A 12,524-nucleotide genomic window follows, 5' to 3' on the forward strand; every position below is an offset into this window, starting at 1 on the left:
AAACACAAGTATCATTGGTGAACTTTGGTAAAGTATTCTAGTCCCTACGTTCATAATATATAATATATATATATATATATATTATAGTTTTATTTATATAAATATCTATATTACTATATATATAACTAGATGGAAGATATCAAAAAGCACCTGAGGTGCTATGATTTTTAGCCTTAGAATTGAGAAATGGATGGTTATGGATGATGTGGGCCCTATAGAGTTGATGTAGTGCTGGTGAATTAGTATAATCAACGAGATAAAATAATTAGGAGGTTCAAATCTACGGTGGGAAAAACTCGATATATAACACAAATCCTTGGTGCTTTGTAGATACCCCAGGCCGGACTCCTCATCTCTCTTCATCATCCGTCTCTTCTCTCGATCATCTCTCTCTCAATATTTATATTAATTTATATAATAGTATATATCTATATAAGAGAGAGAGAGAGAGAGAGAGACGAGGAGGAGAGAGAGAGAGAGAGAGGAAGTCGAATGCTAGTGCTTTATAGCGCGAGCACTTAGTAACATCAAGATTTTCCGCCGTTTAAGATATACCCCTTTTAATCATTTTCACCCGACTTAGGACATAATTATTCAACCAACCATATACCAACTTAAAGGGCGCCACTATACCTAACCACAATCTCTTATCAAGTGGCCAAAACTGTTAGTCACATTTATTAATAGTATATTCCGAATATATACTATATATATTATATATATTATATACTTATACTATATATATATATATATATATGACTAACGTGGAATACTATTTAATTAGCCACCAATAGCTTTGTGCTTATTAATTTTTTAAATCCTTGGAATGAGAAATATATATATATATACTACCTACCAAGTTAATTATGTTTACAAAACTTTTCTAACCAACATTATTCTGTAATATTATTTATGCTTGTGCCATTGTGTAAAGTTGCCAATGAAGAAATATTAATATGTTCGTTCAGCAACAGCACTATTCATATATCTCACAACTTTTTTTTTTTTTAGAATTGGAAGAGCATTTTTCTGCTAGAAATTTCTTTACTGGAGCTTAAACAGGCACATGCCAAAGCTGGGTGTGCCTTTTTTCACATAGGCTTATTATTCTATCATCAAATAATTTTTACACCATTTTAAATTTTCTATCCTGATTATTTGAAATAATTTAATAAACTATTCCGTACTTTTGATGGAATATTTGTCTAAGAATTTAATGTCCAAACTTTATTTAGATTATAAATTGAAAGCAAATTATGTAGGCATGATAATTACATATTATATTAAATTAGTTGTATCATAAAGATTATTAAGTACATTATATTAATATTATTTTTAATACTTAAATATGTATAATAAATAACATTTATTAAATATTAATAATAAATATTTTATATCAATATACAATCAAGTACTTTTCTCATTATTTTTTACTATTGATAAAAACTAACAGAAGCTATAACTTTTAATTTTTTTTAAATAATAATATTTTAATTAAATATAATTTTATTTTTATTTTTAATATTTCGAAATAAAAAAGTACTGCAGAGTTGTTTTTTTATTTCCAATATTTATTATTACTGCAACAAACTGCTAGTTATAGGGATACAGATGGATCGGCTGTTGTGCGAGTTCCGTCCGATCCGCCAAATGGAGGCGGTAAATAGAAACAAAAAAATATAAGAAAAATTATGTCTCGAATTCTCTAAGATTAAATCGAGTTGGGAGGCGGGATACTTTCTTAACCTTTACTAATCCGTACTCGATCCGTTATAAAAAATCCGCCACATTCGCATCCATTTCCGGATCTGTCGAATGGCGGTAGTATGAGACAAAAATAATAATAAAAAATAATTCGTTACTGAATCCGTTACTACGCTTCAGATTATAAATAAGCGGGAGATTGAAAAACTCACTCTATTATGAATCCGTCACTGAAGATTATATTCGGGTTTATCCGCGAAAAAAGCTTCCAATAAAATCCCGGATTGTACAGTTAGTAACAGAATAACTAAAACTGAGATTAAGGACATTGAATTTTATTTTAAATTTTTTTTTGATCTTTAATTTTTTTAATTTTTTTTTAAATTTTTTTGCTTAGTAGATAAGACAAGGTTCTCAATTGCGAGCGGGGAAAGCGACCGTTCTTCCCCGTCCCTACCACGGGCAAATTTTCTGTATACGCCTCTAAAAAGTAGTAAATTGCACACTCATCATAGCTTTTAAATTAGGGCGTAACTGGTTTCTTATGTATTTATTTTTCTTTTCAAATATACTTTTATATATTTGTTATTATTTTAAAATATCTTGTACAAGTATATCCATTAAGTAATTTGAATTAATATCTATTAGAAGTTTAAAAAATCAAAATAACCCTCTTTTATCTTTAAAACTTAATAAGATAAGCAAAAAATAATTTGGTGATGATAAAACGTATATGGAAAAGACCAAAAATTAAAATACTTTTTAGCGTCCCTAACTTAAGGACAAATAAAAAAATTAGTGGGGAACTGGTAGAAGGTATAATTGGATAAGGCGTAAAATAAATAAGTTCATATAGCTGCTGAACAATTTATTAACAGAATTTACTTTATTGATATAGTGTGAATATGGTTGCGAACATAAAAAGATAATTTTCACAATATTAGCTTCTAAGAGAAGTAAATCAGAAAATCGAAAACTTTTTAGGGAATTATTAAACAATTGCCCCTAATATATTATAGCGATAATTTCATTACTGCTTCCTAGTAACATATTGAAATACATATTTTATCTACAGAGTTTAACTTTCCATCTTTATTCTGTTAAAACTCCAGTGATATTCTATTTGTTACTCTAGTTGTTGTTGTTTAGGCAAACTGTTTATTTTTTAATAGAAGATAAAGCTAAAATATTAATTTTTAAATCAAAATAGTAATCCTCTAAAGCCTCAACATGTTGGAATCTATAAAATATATCCTTCCAAAATTTCACACGGTCGTCTTCCTTTTTCTACCATCACACATAATATAAGTAACAATTCAATGTATTACTAATCAGACCGTTAAAAATTTTAATTGATGTTAAACTATATTTTTATAAGGGATCCTAACAGTTAGGAGTATATTTAAACGTTAGCGCTTTAGCAGCATACATATGAAAAGCGACTTTATACAACAATATTATTTATCATTCGAATGTTTATAGAGAGATTGTATGTAATAACCTTATGTATAGCCGGTTAATATCATTCATAGCAGATAATATATTAATTCTATATTACGCATACATGTCTAAAGAGCTAAATTTAGTACAGGAGAGCTGTATATTGAATTAAACCTTATTATGATATTTAAAGAGCTAATATTAATAATGTCTGCTACGACTTTATCTTATCTATGCATTGCTGTTACAAATTTTTTTCTTTCATATTTTAATTTTACAGCCATTAAATTATAATTTTTAAGTTCAAAAATAGGACATCAGAAGTACCAAGATATGAGAGGTGATTGAAAAATAAAAGGGAAAATTCAAACAAACCCCACTGTGGTTTCGTAGTTTTTCACTCTTGCCGGTCCTCTAGTTTAAAGTGTATCAATTTGCCCTTATGTTTCAGTTTTATCTTTTTCGGTAGCTTTTAGTTTATATTCGTTAAATTTTACAAAAAACTTTAGATTACACATCTTAGATTATCAATAATACTTTAGTACCTTTAATTTAATTTATTTAATGATTTAAGCAAAAAAAAATAATAAATTGATTAAAGAAAAGAAAAATAAACCACAGGGGGCAAGCTGTAAAATACGAAACAGCGGGGGTTTTTTTGAACAGTTTTTCTAAAAAAAAAATTTATTAGTTGTAGTAGATATTAAGTAAACTAGATACAGGAATATTGCCTTTACTTTAACTCGATTTCTCTTTTGTAATTGGATTTTCATGCTAAAATAAACTTTTATTTTTAGTTCTAATTTAAAAAATTAATTTTTTATTATTGTATAATTATTATATTTTATATTTGTTTTTCTGAAAATCTCTCACTAGACTAGTAGGAAAAAAATATTACCGGTACTTTATTTTTCTTTATGATTTATCTTTTTTTTTTCTCGCCATAGTCAATTACGTTTTTTTTAAAAGTGATGCGGTGAGTTACGAAAAAATTGTGTCACGATACACCAAATAATAAAAATGGAGAATTACGATTGACAATAACTCCACTCTCCTCCAATTTTAGTTGTACCAACTATGCCTTAAGCTTAATAACTAGAACAAACATGTTTAAAAATGAGAAAAAAATCTTATTAAAATGTTATGGGTCTTGTATTCGAATTCCAAGTTTGTGATCAAAAAGCTGAAATCTCGATGATATTTGAGGGATCTAGTAAGTGTATATTTACCCTTCAAAAAAGCCAACCAATCAGCTGCGTTTGCGTTGCTTGCGATAAAAAACAGCATCGATCGAAAATAATGAATTCTGCAGCCATATATAAAAATATTCCAAACATTATTCACGGCCACGCATTTCTTTCTTTATCATAGACGTTCAGGATTGCAATCCAGACGGACTCGGAATCATCATTAATAGTGACGCAAGACACCAAAATTAATGACAAGTAAGATATTTAGAAAACCACGGAAATCTCGAAGGAACACGTGGAGCATGCAGTAGCAAAGACGAGTTGTGGATCTTTCGCTAAATTCAAATAGGAACGAGGTATTCTCTTTGAGTAATTCAAAACAAACGTACATTTCCTTTACCCCTTTTTGAGCTCGAGCCCGAACAAATGTAAGAAAATTCGTTTTAAAATCGAAAGGTATATGTATAGTCCTTCATGCTGACTACACGACAACAGCATATCCCGGTCCCTTCGGCTCGTCATGTTTTTAGTTTTCGTTTATTAGTCGCAACCTTATATTTATATTATATTTTTAAATAAAGCTATGAATGTATTACATTAAAAAGGCCGTTTATTTCTGACAAAAACGGTCCTTCGAATCAACAGTAACAATATTTTAATTAATATTTATATTATTTTAATAATTATTAATCTAATATTTTATATGAAAATTAATGTTTTTTAACGACCAATATAAACTGCATTTGATTATAAAATTTTTTTAAACTATAGAAAATAAGTAAACATTGATTAATTAATTTTAAAAATATTTGTTACATAAGAAAATTTAAGTTTTTGATAATTCAAAAATATGTGTTCAAGATAAAAAAATAAAAGGAAGTTACAATATCAGGAGTACAGGGACTATTCATACACTTTACCCTAGTTTTTTTTTTCTCAGGATAGTACAGGGACTATTCATACACTTTACCCTAGTTTTTTTTTTCTCACATTCAAAATTGGGAAATTAGAATAATTAAAAAAATATATTAAATATAAATTTTTATTTTATGTAACACTAATCCGCTCTATCATCATTCTCTCTCTTCTCTCTTTCTCTCTCTAGAAGAGAGAAAAAGGAATCCACTCCACCCGACCCTGTCCCGGTCCTCTCCGATCGCTTTCCCTTCTCCCTCGCGGCGAGATCTAGGGTTAGGGCTAGGGTTTCGGCGAGGAAAGGAGGAGGAGGAGGTGGGAGATGGGGCAACAGTCGCTGATCTACAGCTTCGTGGCGCGGGGGACGGTGGTCCTCGCAGAGTACACGGAGTTCTCCGGGAACTTCAACACCATCGCCGCGCAATGCCTCCAGAAGCTTCCCGCGAGCAACAACAAGTTCACCTACAACTGCGATGGCCACACCTTCAACTACCTCGTCGAGGACGGATTCAGTGAGCTCCGATCTCTCTCGATCGCCCTATTCCTCTTCTATTTAGCGTTGTTGATCCCTTTTTCTGCTGAGATTTTTGTTGAAATGGTTGGATTTGGTGATCTGGGGAGGTAGATGGTTGTTTGGGGGTTGATTGTGGTGGAATCGAGGGTTTTTGAGTGTTAGGTCTCGTTGCTTTGCGTAGTTTGAGACGATCGTGGTGTTTCTTAGCTGATTAATAGACAGATCGATTCGTGCGATTTTTCGAAAAAGGAAAGCGAGTAGGTAGAGTATATAGCTGTTTCCTCTATAATTACATGTGTTATGATTGGTTTTTCATCTTTACCCTTTTGTTTTTTTGTTTATGAGAGACCATCTGATGACAAGTTGTGTGTACTTGCCATCCATCTTACTTATTTTGGTCTCTATATTATGTTTGCAGAATTTACCACGTAGATAATAGCATGTTACTAAAGTTCGCACTTTGTCTTTTCACATAGTTTAGTTTTCTTAGAAATTGTGATGCAATTGGTAGGATTATTATCTGCATAATTTTCTTGTTGAATCTGATATGATTGGTGGTTCTGCAATGATTGCACTGAGATTTGCTAGATCTAAAGGGTACAGGGCCTTTTCTTGTTTCCTTTTTTTTTTACTAGGAACTTCTTGGATAAGCAAATAATTGGTAAGAAACTTCATGCATTCAGATTATGTGTTTTCATGTCTATACAGCTGAGGAGGCTTTGGTTCATTGTTGGAATCTTCTCATATAGCTTGGTCATGAATTATGTTCAAATTTGCTGTAGTTATTCTTTTGGAAACTATGTTATAATTCTATTGGAAACTATGTTATAAATAAATCATAAGTAACTAGCTTCATAAGCTAATCTGAGACAACTATCTGCTTCGTTGTTGATTTTGTTGTTTTACTACCATTTTATGTAGAAAGATAGTATTGGCCATTCTTACTTTCTCTTGCTTTTGTCTGTAAATTTGTGATGATGATAGAATTTGATGTACTGTCTACAATATCAACTGAAAAATTATGAAATATGTTGTCTTGAAACATTTAGTGTGTAACATTTGTTTAAGTACTTAACAAAGATGCTGCTGAAGATGTATTTTTAGCATTGCCTTTTTTTAATGTTGGTTATCGACTTATCGTAGAAGGTCTGTCTATTTGTGAATGGAAAAAGACAGACCGGCAATTTATATATTGTAGAGAGTTATACTGATGTTTGTGCATTTACATACTGGTATTCACACTGGAATTTTTTATCTAAGTTCTCACTTCTCACAGTTTAATATTTCAAAAAGTTGATTTTGGTGTGACAGTAAGTATCTTTGTCGTGAAAATAACATCTACATTAGGCACATAGACATCATTCTCAACATCCAAATTGCTCATTGGATTCATATATTAGAATAGCAAGAGAAATAACTATGTCTACTTATCTTGATATTATTGTCACCAAGTTAAGTTTCAGTCAAAACTTTGAAATCACAAAGGTAATATAGAGGTTTTTTTTTTGCGCTGATCTAAAAGTAGAGAATGAAACTAGTGCCAAACCAGAGATTGTAGGTTTCAGTTAAAATTGATCTAAAAAAACATTACTCTAGACATCAACCTGAGATGGCTGAAACTTGTGTATGGAGTCAACTTTGATTTATTTATGTGTTTTTTATTATATTTTGTTCTCTTTGATGGAAGGCAACATGAGAGTAAGCTGTATTTTGTGAAAAAGTAGCATGAACATTTATATTGTTAGTCGAAGTTTCATTATAACTAATTTAATTATTAATAGTTTTTGTAATTTTTTTCTACAACTTTGGGACTTTTCAACAAACATAACAAATGGAAAGCAAAAATGTTGAAACTGTCATATGTTTGAAAGCAAAACACTAGGTGTCTGGGTCAACTCCAATACTAAACCAAGACTGATATTTTTCTAACTTTGCTTGTTCCTGAACCTCTGGGCGGGGACAAGACAAAGCCAAGATTTAACTCAAGGGGGCCAAAAATTTTAGGTTTAATTGTAACTAATATGTAAGTTATATTGAGCAAATGATAATTTTAAAATCTAATTTATATATATATATATATATATAGAGAGAGAGAGAGAGAGAGAGAGAGAGAGAGAGTATAATTGCTATCGATTAAGCACAAGCACCTTGAAAGTGCTTAGTAGTTTTTCTGGCCGTTTAGATCTACCCTATTAACATTTTTATTCGTTCGATCATACATTCAAACTAACCACCCAGTTAATCTAGGGGACCACTAGTCATTCCCTAACTGCATAATCGCTTCATCAAAAGGCGAAAAGTGCTACTGATAGTATACCAGCCTAGCTCTATATATATATATATATATATATATATAGTTTGACGACTATACTCTTATGAGTACGATCACTTTTGTACTCAGAAGTCGTTTTCGATGATAGAGCTTCCGAAGTGACGATCCATACCGTTAAACATTATTTAGAGCATTTAAAACTTTTAGAAATCAAATTTTATAATTTTTTCGACATCATTTACCTTACGATCAAAATGTCACAAAATTGACAATTTTTAACAGCTGGTATGGGATACTTGCTAGTTTAACGGTGTAAAAAAATTGGAATAGATTGAATTTTTGATAGGAAATTCTATTCACTACCTAGATAAAGATCAACAACTCTGATCTTAAATTGAAGGATCCGATCATCCATTTTTAGGACGTTATTGTTGTCCATTTATGAATTATTTTCGTGTTCCAATCTTGATTTTTATGGCTAAAACTTAGCTGGTATGCCAGTGATTGCAAGTTAGTAACTAAGCACAGACTAGGTTGAGTTGTAGTTCATGGATATGCTACGACGGCAATAAATAGTATCCCCTTTTCTTCTATGGTGTTAAAATGCAGTCGTGTGAAATATGTAGCTGAGAGATGCAGTGTGTTTCAACAGATTTCTTTTGGTTGGTATAGTGAATATTTTGGAACGTATCGTGGTTTTAGAGCTTTTAACCTGCCATGAGAATGTCACCTTATCTAATGGTATGTTAGCAGGGTTGCTAGTGGCCTATCAGAACAGTAGGGGCTATAGCAAGTCAATGTGAGAATAGTGGGTAGTAAAAGTTGAAAAAGGACTAAACTGCAAGATCTAGATTCTCTTATTTTGTCTCTACCTTGATTTAGATTTTTTCTTATTCTAGAAACTTTTTTAAACTATTCATTAGTAGCTAATGTTTGTTTTCAACTTTGCAGCGTATTGTGTGGTAGCAGTTGAGTCAGTTGGGAGGCAAATTCCCATTGCTTTCTTAGAGAGGGTTAAGGAGGATTTTACGAAAAGATATGGAGGAGGCAAAGCTGCAACTGCTGCGGCCAGCAGCCTTAACCGAGATTTTGGGTACCTTTTCATTTTACATCTAAGTTCAAATCAATATACTTTAGTGCTTTTAGTAGTTAATCATAGTCATTTCAGGTCAAAACTGAAGGAGCACATGCAGTACTGTGTGGACCACCCGGAGGAGATCAGTAAGTTGGCTAAAGTGAAAGCTCAGGTTTCAGAAGTTAAAGGAGTTATGATGGAAAATATCGAGAAGGTATGGTGTGGTTGCCTTTCATTGTTATTTGGGAATTTTCCGATACTTCGAATGTTGTATAGCTCTCTGCTTTACCGCCCTGCTTACAGCCCAGTTAGTGGAGGAAATTCCTGTGGTTTAAAGTGTGGCACTTTATTGCTGCCTTGTGGCTTTCCATTAAAACTGAGCAAGTAACAGTCACGTGATACATCAAACTATAAGTTAGAAGAAGGAATCAGTACTAAGTGGTTTAATTCCTTCTATACAATGTTTGTAATATCATTGTGCTAAATTTTGAACTTTTGACCTCATTTTACCCTATGGTTTAATGGAAAACCAGAAGGAGAACAATTGGGTATTAAAGTATTACAAATTGAACCACAGGATGTCGAGGTAGAATATACCTTTGCATGGTGTTTGGGGTTTGGGGGACGTAATGAAGTATTTCCTTGTACGAAATATGTTAGGTTTTGTGATGTTTTGAGATTAGTGATATCATTTTATTGTATCTGATTTCTCGTGGGGAATTCCTTCTGTATTATTAGGTTCTTGATCGCGGAGAGAAAATTGAGCTGCTTGTCGACAAGACAGAGAACCTTCGCTCCCAGGTCTGTAATTCGAATTTTACCGACAATGATGGATCTGTTACTCGTTACTACTTTGTGTCCTCTTATTGTTGTATTTTATTGGATTTCTATACAGGTTCTTATTTGCAACTAATTTCCAATGTTTTTGCTTTTCAGGCACAAGATTTTCGGCAGCAAGGGACGAAGATACGAAGGAAGATGTGGCTGCAGAACATGAAGATAAAGCTGATTGTGCTGGGGATCATCATCGCCCTAATCCTCATCATCATCTTATCCGTCTGCCACGGCTTCAAATGCTAATATGGGTGAACCCTAGATTGCTTCAGAATGTCCCACTTCCCCTGAAATTGGACTCTGGTTTTCGAGCTTGATGAAGATGTTTCGTGCTATTTCCATAGATGCATTGGTGGCCGTCTTGATGGTTCTAAGGTAAAATTCCTATTCCTCTTTATATAGCCATACTGTTTCGGTAAAGTGTTTGGGAACTTGCGTCGATTGGCTTGAAATGACTGTCTTTTTAGATATTTTGTTCGCTATACTTGGTCGGATATTTTCTTGCTATGTTAGTAGGATGTTTCTTATTTACATGCCTTTGCTGTCGCAAATATTAAAGGTTATAGGTGCCATCTAATACTCGAAAATTCATTTCGTGCTATTTAATTTGGATCCTATGATGATTTCATCACATCTCGTCGTGTCTCTTGGATTCTCTTCTCGCCTGATTAAGTTTGGGGATGTGATGTGCTAGATTTAATTTTCTACCTTTATCTTTTAAGTGACAATGTTATGCAGTCTGTTGTGCGCTGAACGCAATGAGGCATGTTCCGAATGGTAAGGTGCCACTTGTACTGGTTACGCTGTATTTAAGCTAGCCTGCTCGTTAACTACCCTGTTGGCATGTTTAAGTCTTTCGAGATGTATTGCGAAAACTGGTCAGATTACGTATTTGCAAAGTGGACACAAACAGAATATTCTTCCTGCGTAACGTGACATATTATCAAACTTGGGATTTATAATAATTGTTTGATTTGAATAGTATTGTTCGAAAAGATCCTCCTGTATTCTACTGGATGACCAATTTACTCTTCGCTGCAGCTTATTTTGAGATTGGGGCGAGCGACGATTGCTCTGTATGCGGTTGAGTTCCAATATGTAAATCATCATATTGTGCGTATTGAAATAAATCAATTGCCAATATTTTTTATATTTTCTAGTCCCAAGTTTATTTATGTCTTATGTAGTGTCCAGAATGGATCATATATGAAAGCTGGCCATAATCTCTCGCTTACCTTTTACATAAATAGGGTATGAGAACTCCTTGGCTATCAGGCAAAAATAGTCTGATAATATATTATTATATATATTATATATATAGATGAGGCTACTATCGTATCCGGAAGCACGGACGCTTTTCTGCGTCCAGTTCGTTTTTGATGTTGCGACTGTCGAATCCATCAATCGGCTCCGTTAAACTTTATCATGAGTATTTGAAAGTATCTAGAAAATAAATTTTATTGATTTTACGATATCATTTGCCTATGTGACGAAGGCGGCCTCAAAATCAACGGCTTGAAAATAAAATCTTACAAATGACAATATGAATATTAAATTTTAAAGTCGAAAAGATATTGATCTTAGTTTTTATATAGTATTTTAAAAAATTTTCTATCAGAGAATTTCACGTAGCATTCGGGATATTTACGTACCGACCGTTAAATTGCCAAACGGCTCACTATGGCCATTGAAATTTGAGCTGATTTTGAGCTGATCGCGGATCACTAGGCAAGATGAGTATCGAAAAAAGATAAATTTATTTTCTAGGTACTGCCAAATATCTAGATCAAGTTTAAGCGGAGCCGAGTGACGATTCAGAAATGCAACATCGAAAACAAGCTGAGGCATCGGAGGAGGCTCCGTGCTGTCTGTTCCGTGGGATAGATAGTAGCTCACTCGTATATATATATATATATATAGTAGGGGTACTATACTCTTATGAGTATTGGGCCCTTCGTACTTATAAGTTGTTTTCGATGATGGAGCTTTCGAATCGACGATCCACTATATATATAGAGTAGGGCTACTATACTCTTATGAGTATAGCGTCTTTCGTACTCATAAGTTGTTTTCGATGTTGGGGCTTCCAAATTGACGATCCGCATCGTTAAACATGATTTAGAGTATTTGAAACTTTTAAAAAATAAATTTTGTAATTTTTCGAAATCATTATAAAGTTCATTAAATGGATATAAAATGAACGGTCAAAATCGAATGACATCCTAAAAATGGATAATCAGATCCTTCAATTTAAGATCGGGGTTATTGATCTTTATCTAGGTAGTGAATAGAATTTTTTATAAAATTTCAAGCTATTTCGATTCTTTTACACCGTTAAACTAGCAAGTATCACATACCGGCCGTTAAAAATTGCCAATTTTGTGAGCTTTTGATTGTAAGGTAAATGATATCGAAAAATTATAAAATTTGATTTGTAGAAATTTTAAATGCTCTACATAATATTTAACGGTCTGGATCGTCGATTCAGAAGCTCTATCATCGAAATCAACTTCGTACTCATAAGAGTATAGTAGTCGGACTCTGTATATATATATATATATATATATATATATATATATA

The 12,524-nt window shown here is 32.5% G+C and overlaps 1 pseudogene; it reads left to right on the plus strand.

The window, feature by feature from the left end:
- Nucleotides 5,401–10,320, plus strand: LOC109713468 (annotated as a pseudogene).

This window comes from Ananas comosus, linkage group 7, assembly GCF_001540865.1.
Source record: "Ananas comosus cultivar F153 linkage group 7, ASM154086v1, whole genome shotgun sequence".
Taxonomy (NCBI): Eukaryota; Viridiplantae; Streptophyta; class Magnoliopsida; order Poales; family Bromeliaceae; genus Ananas; species Ananas comosus.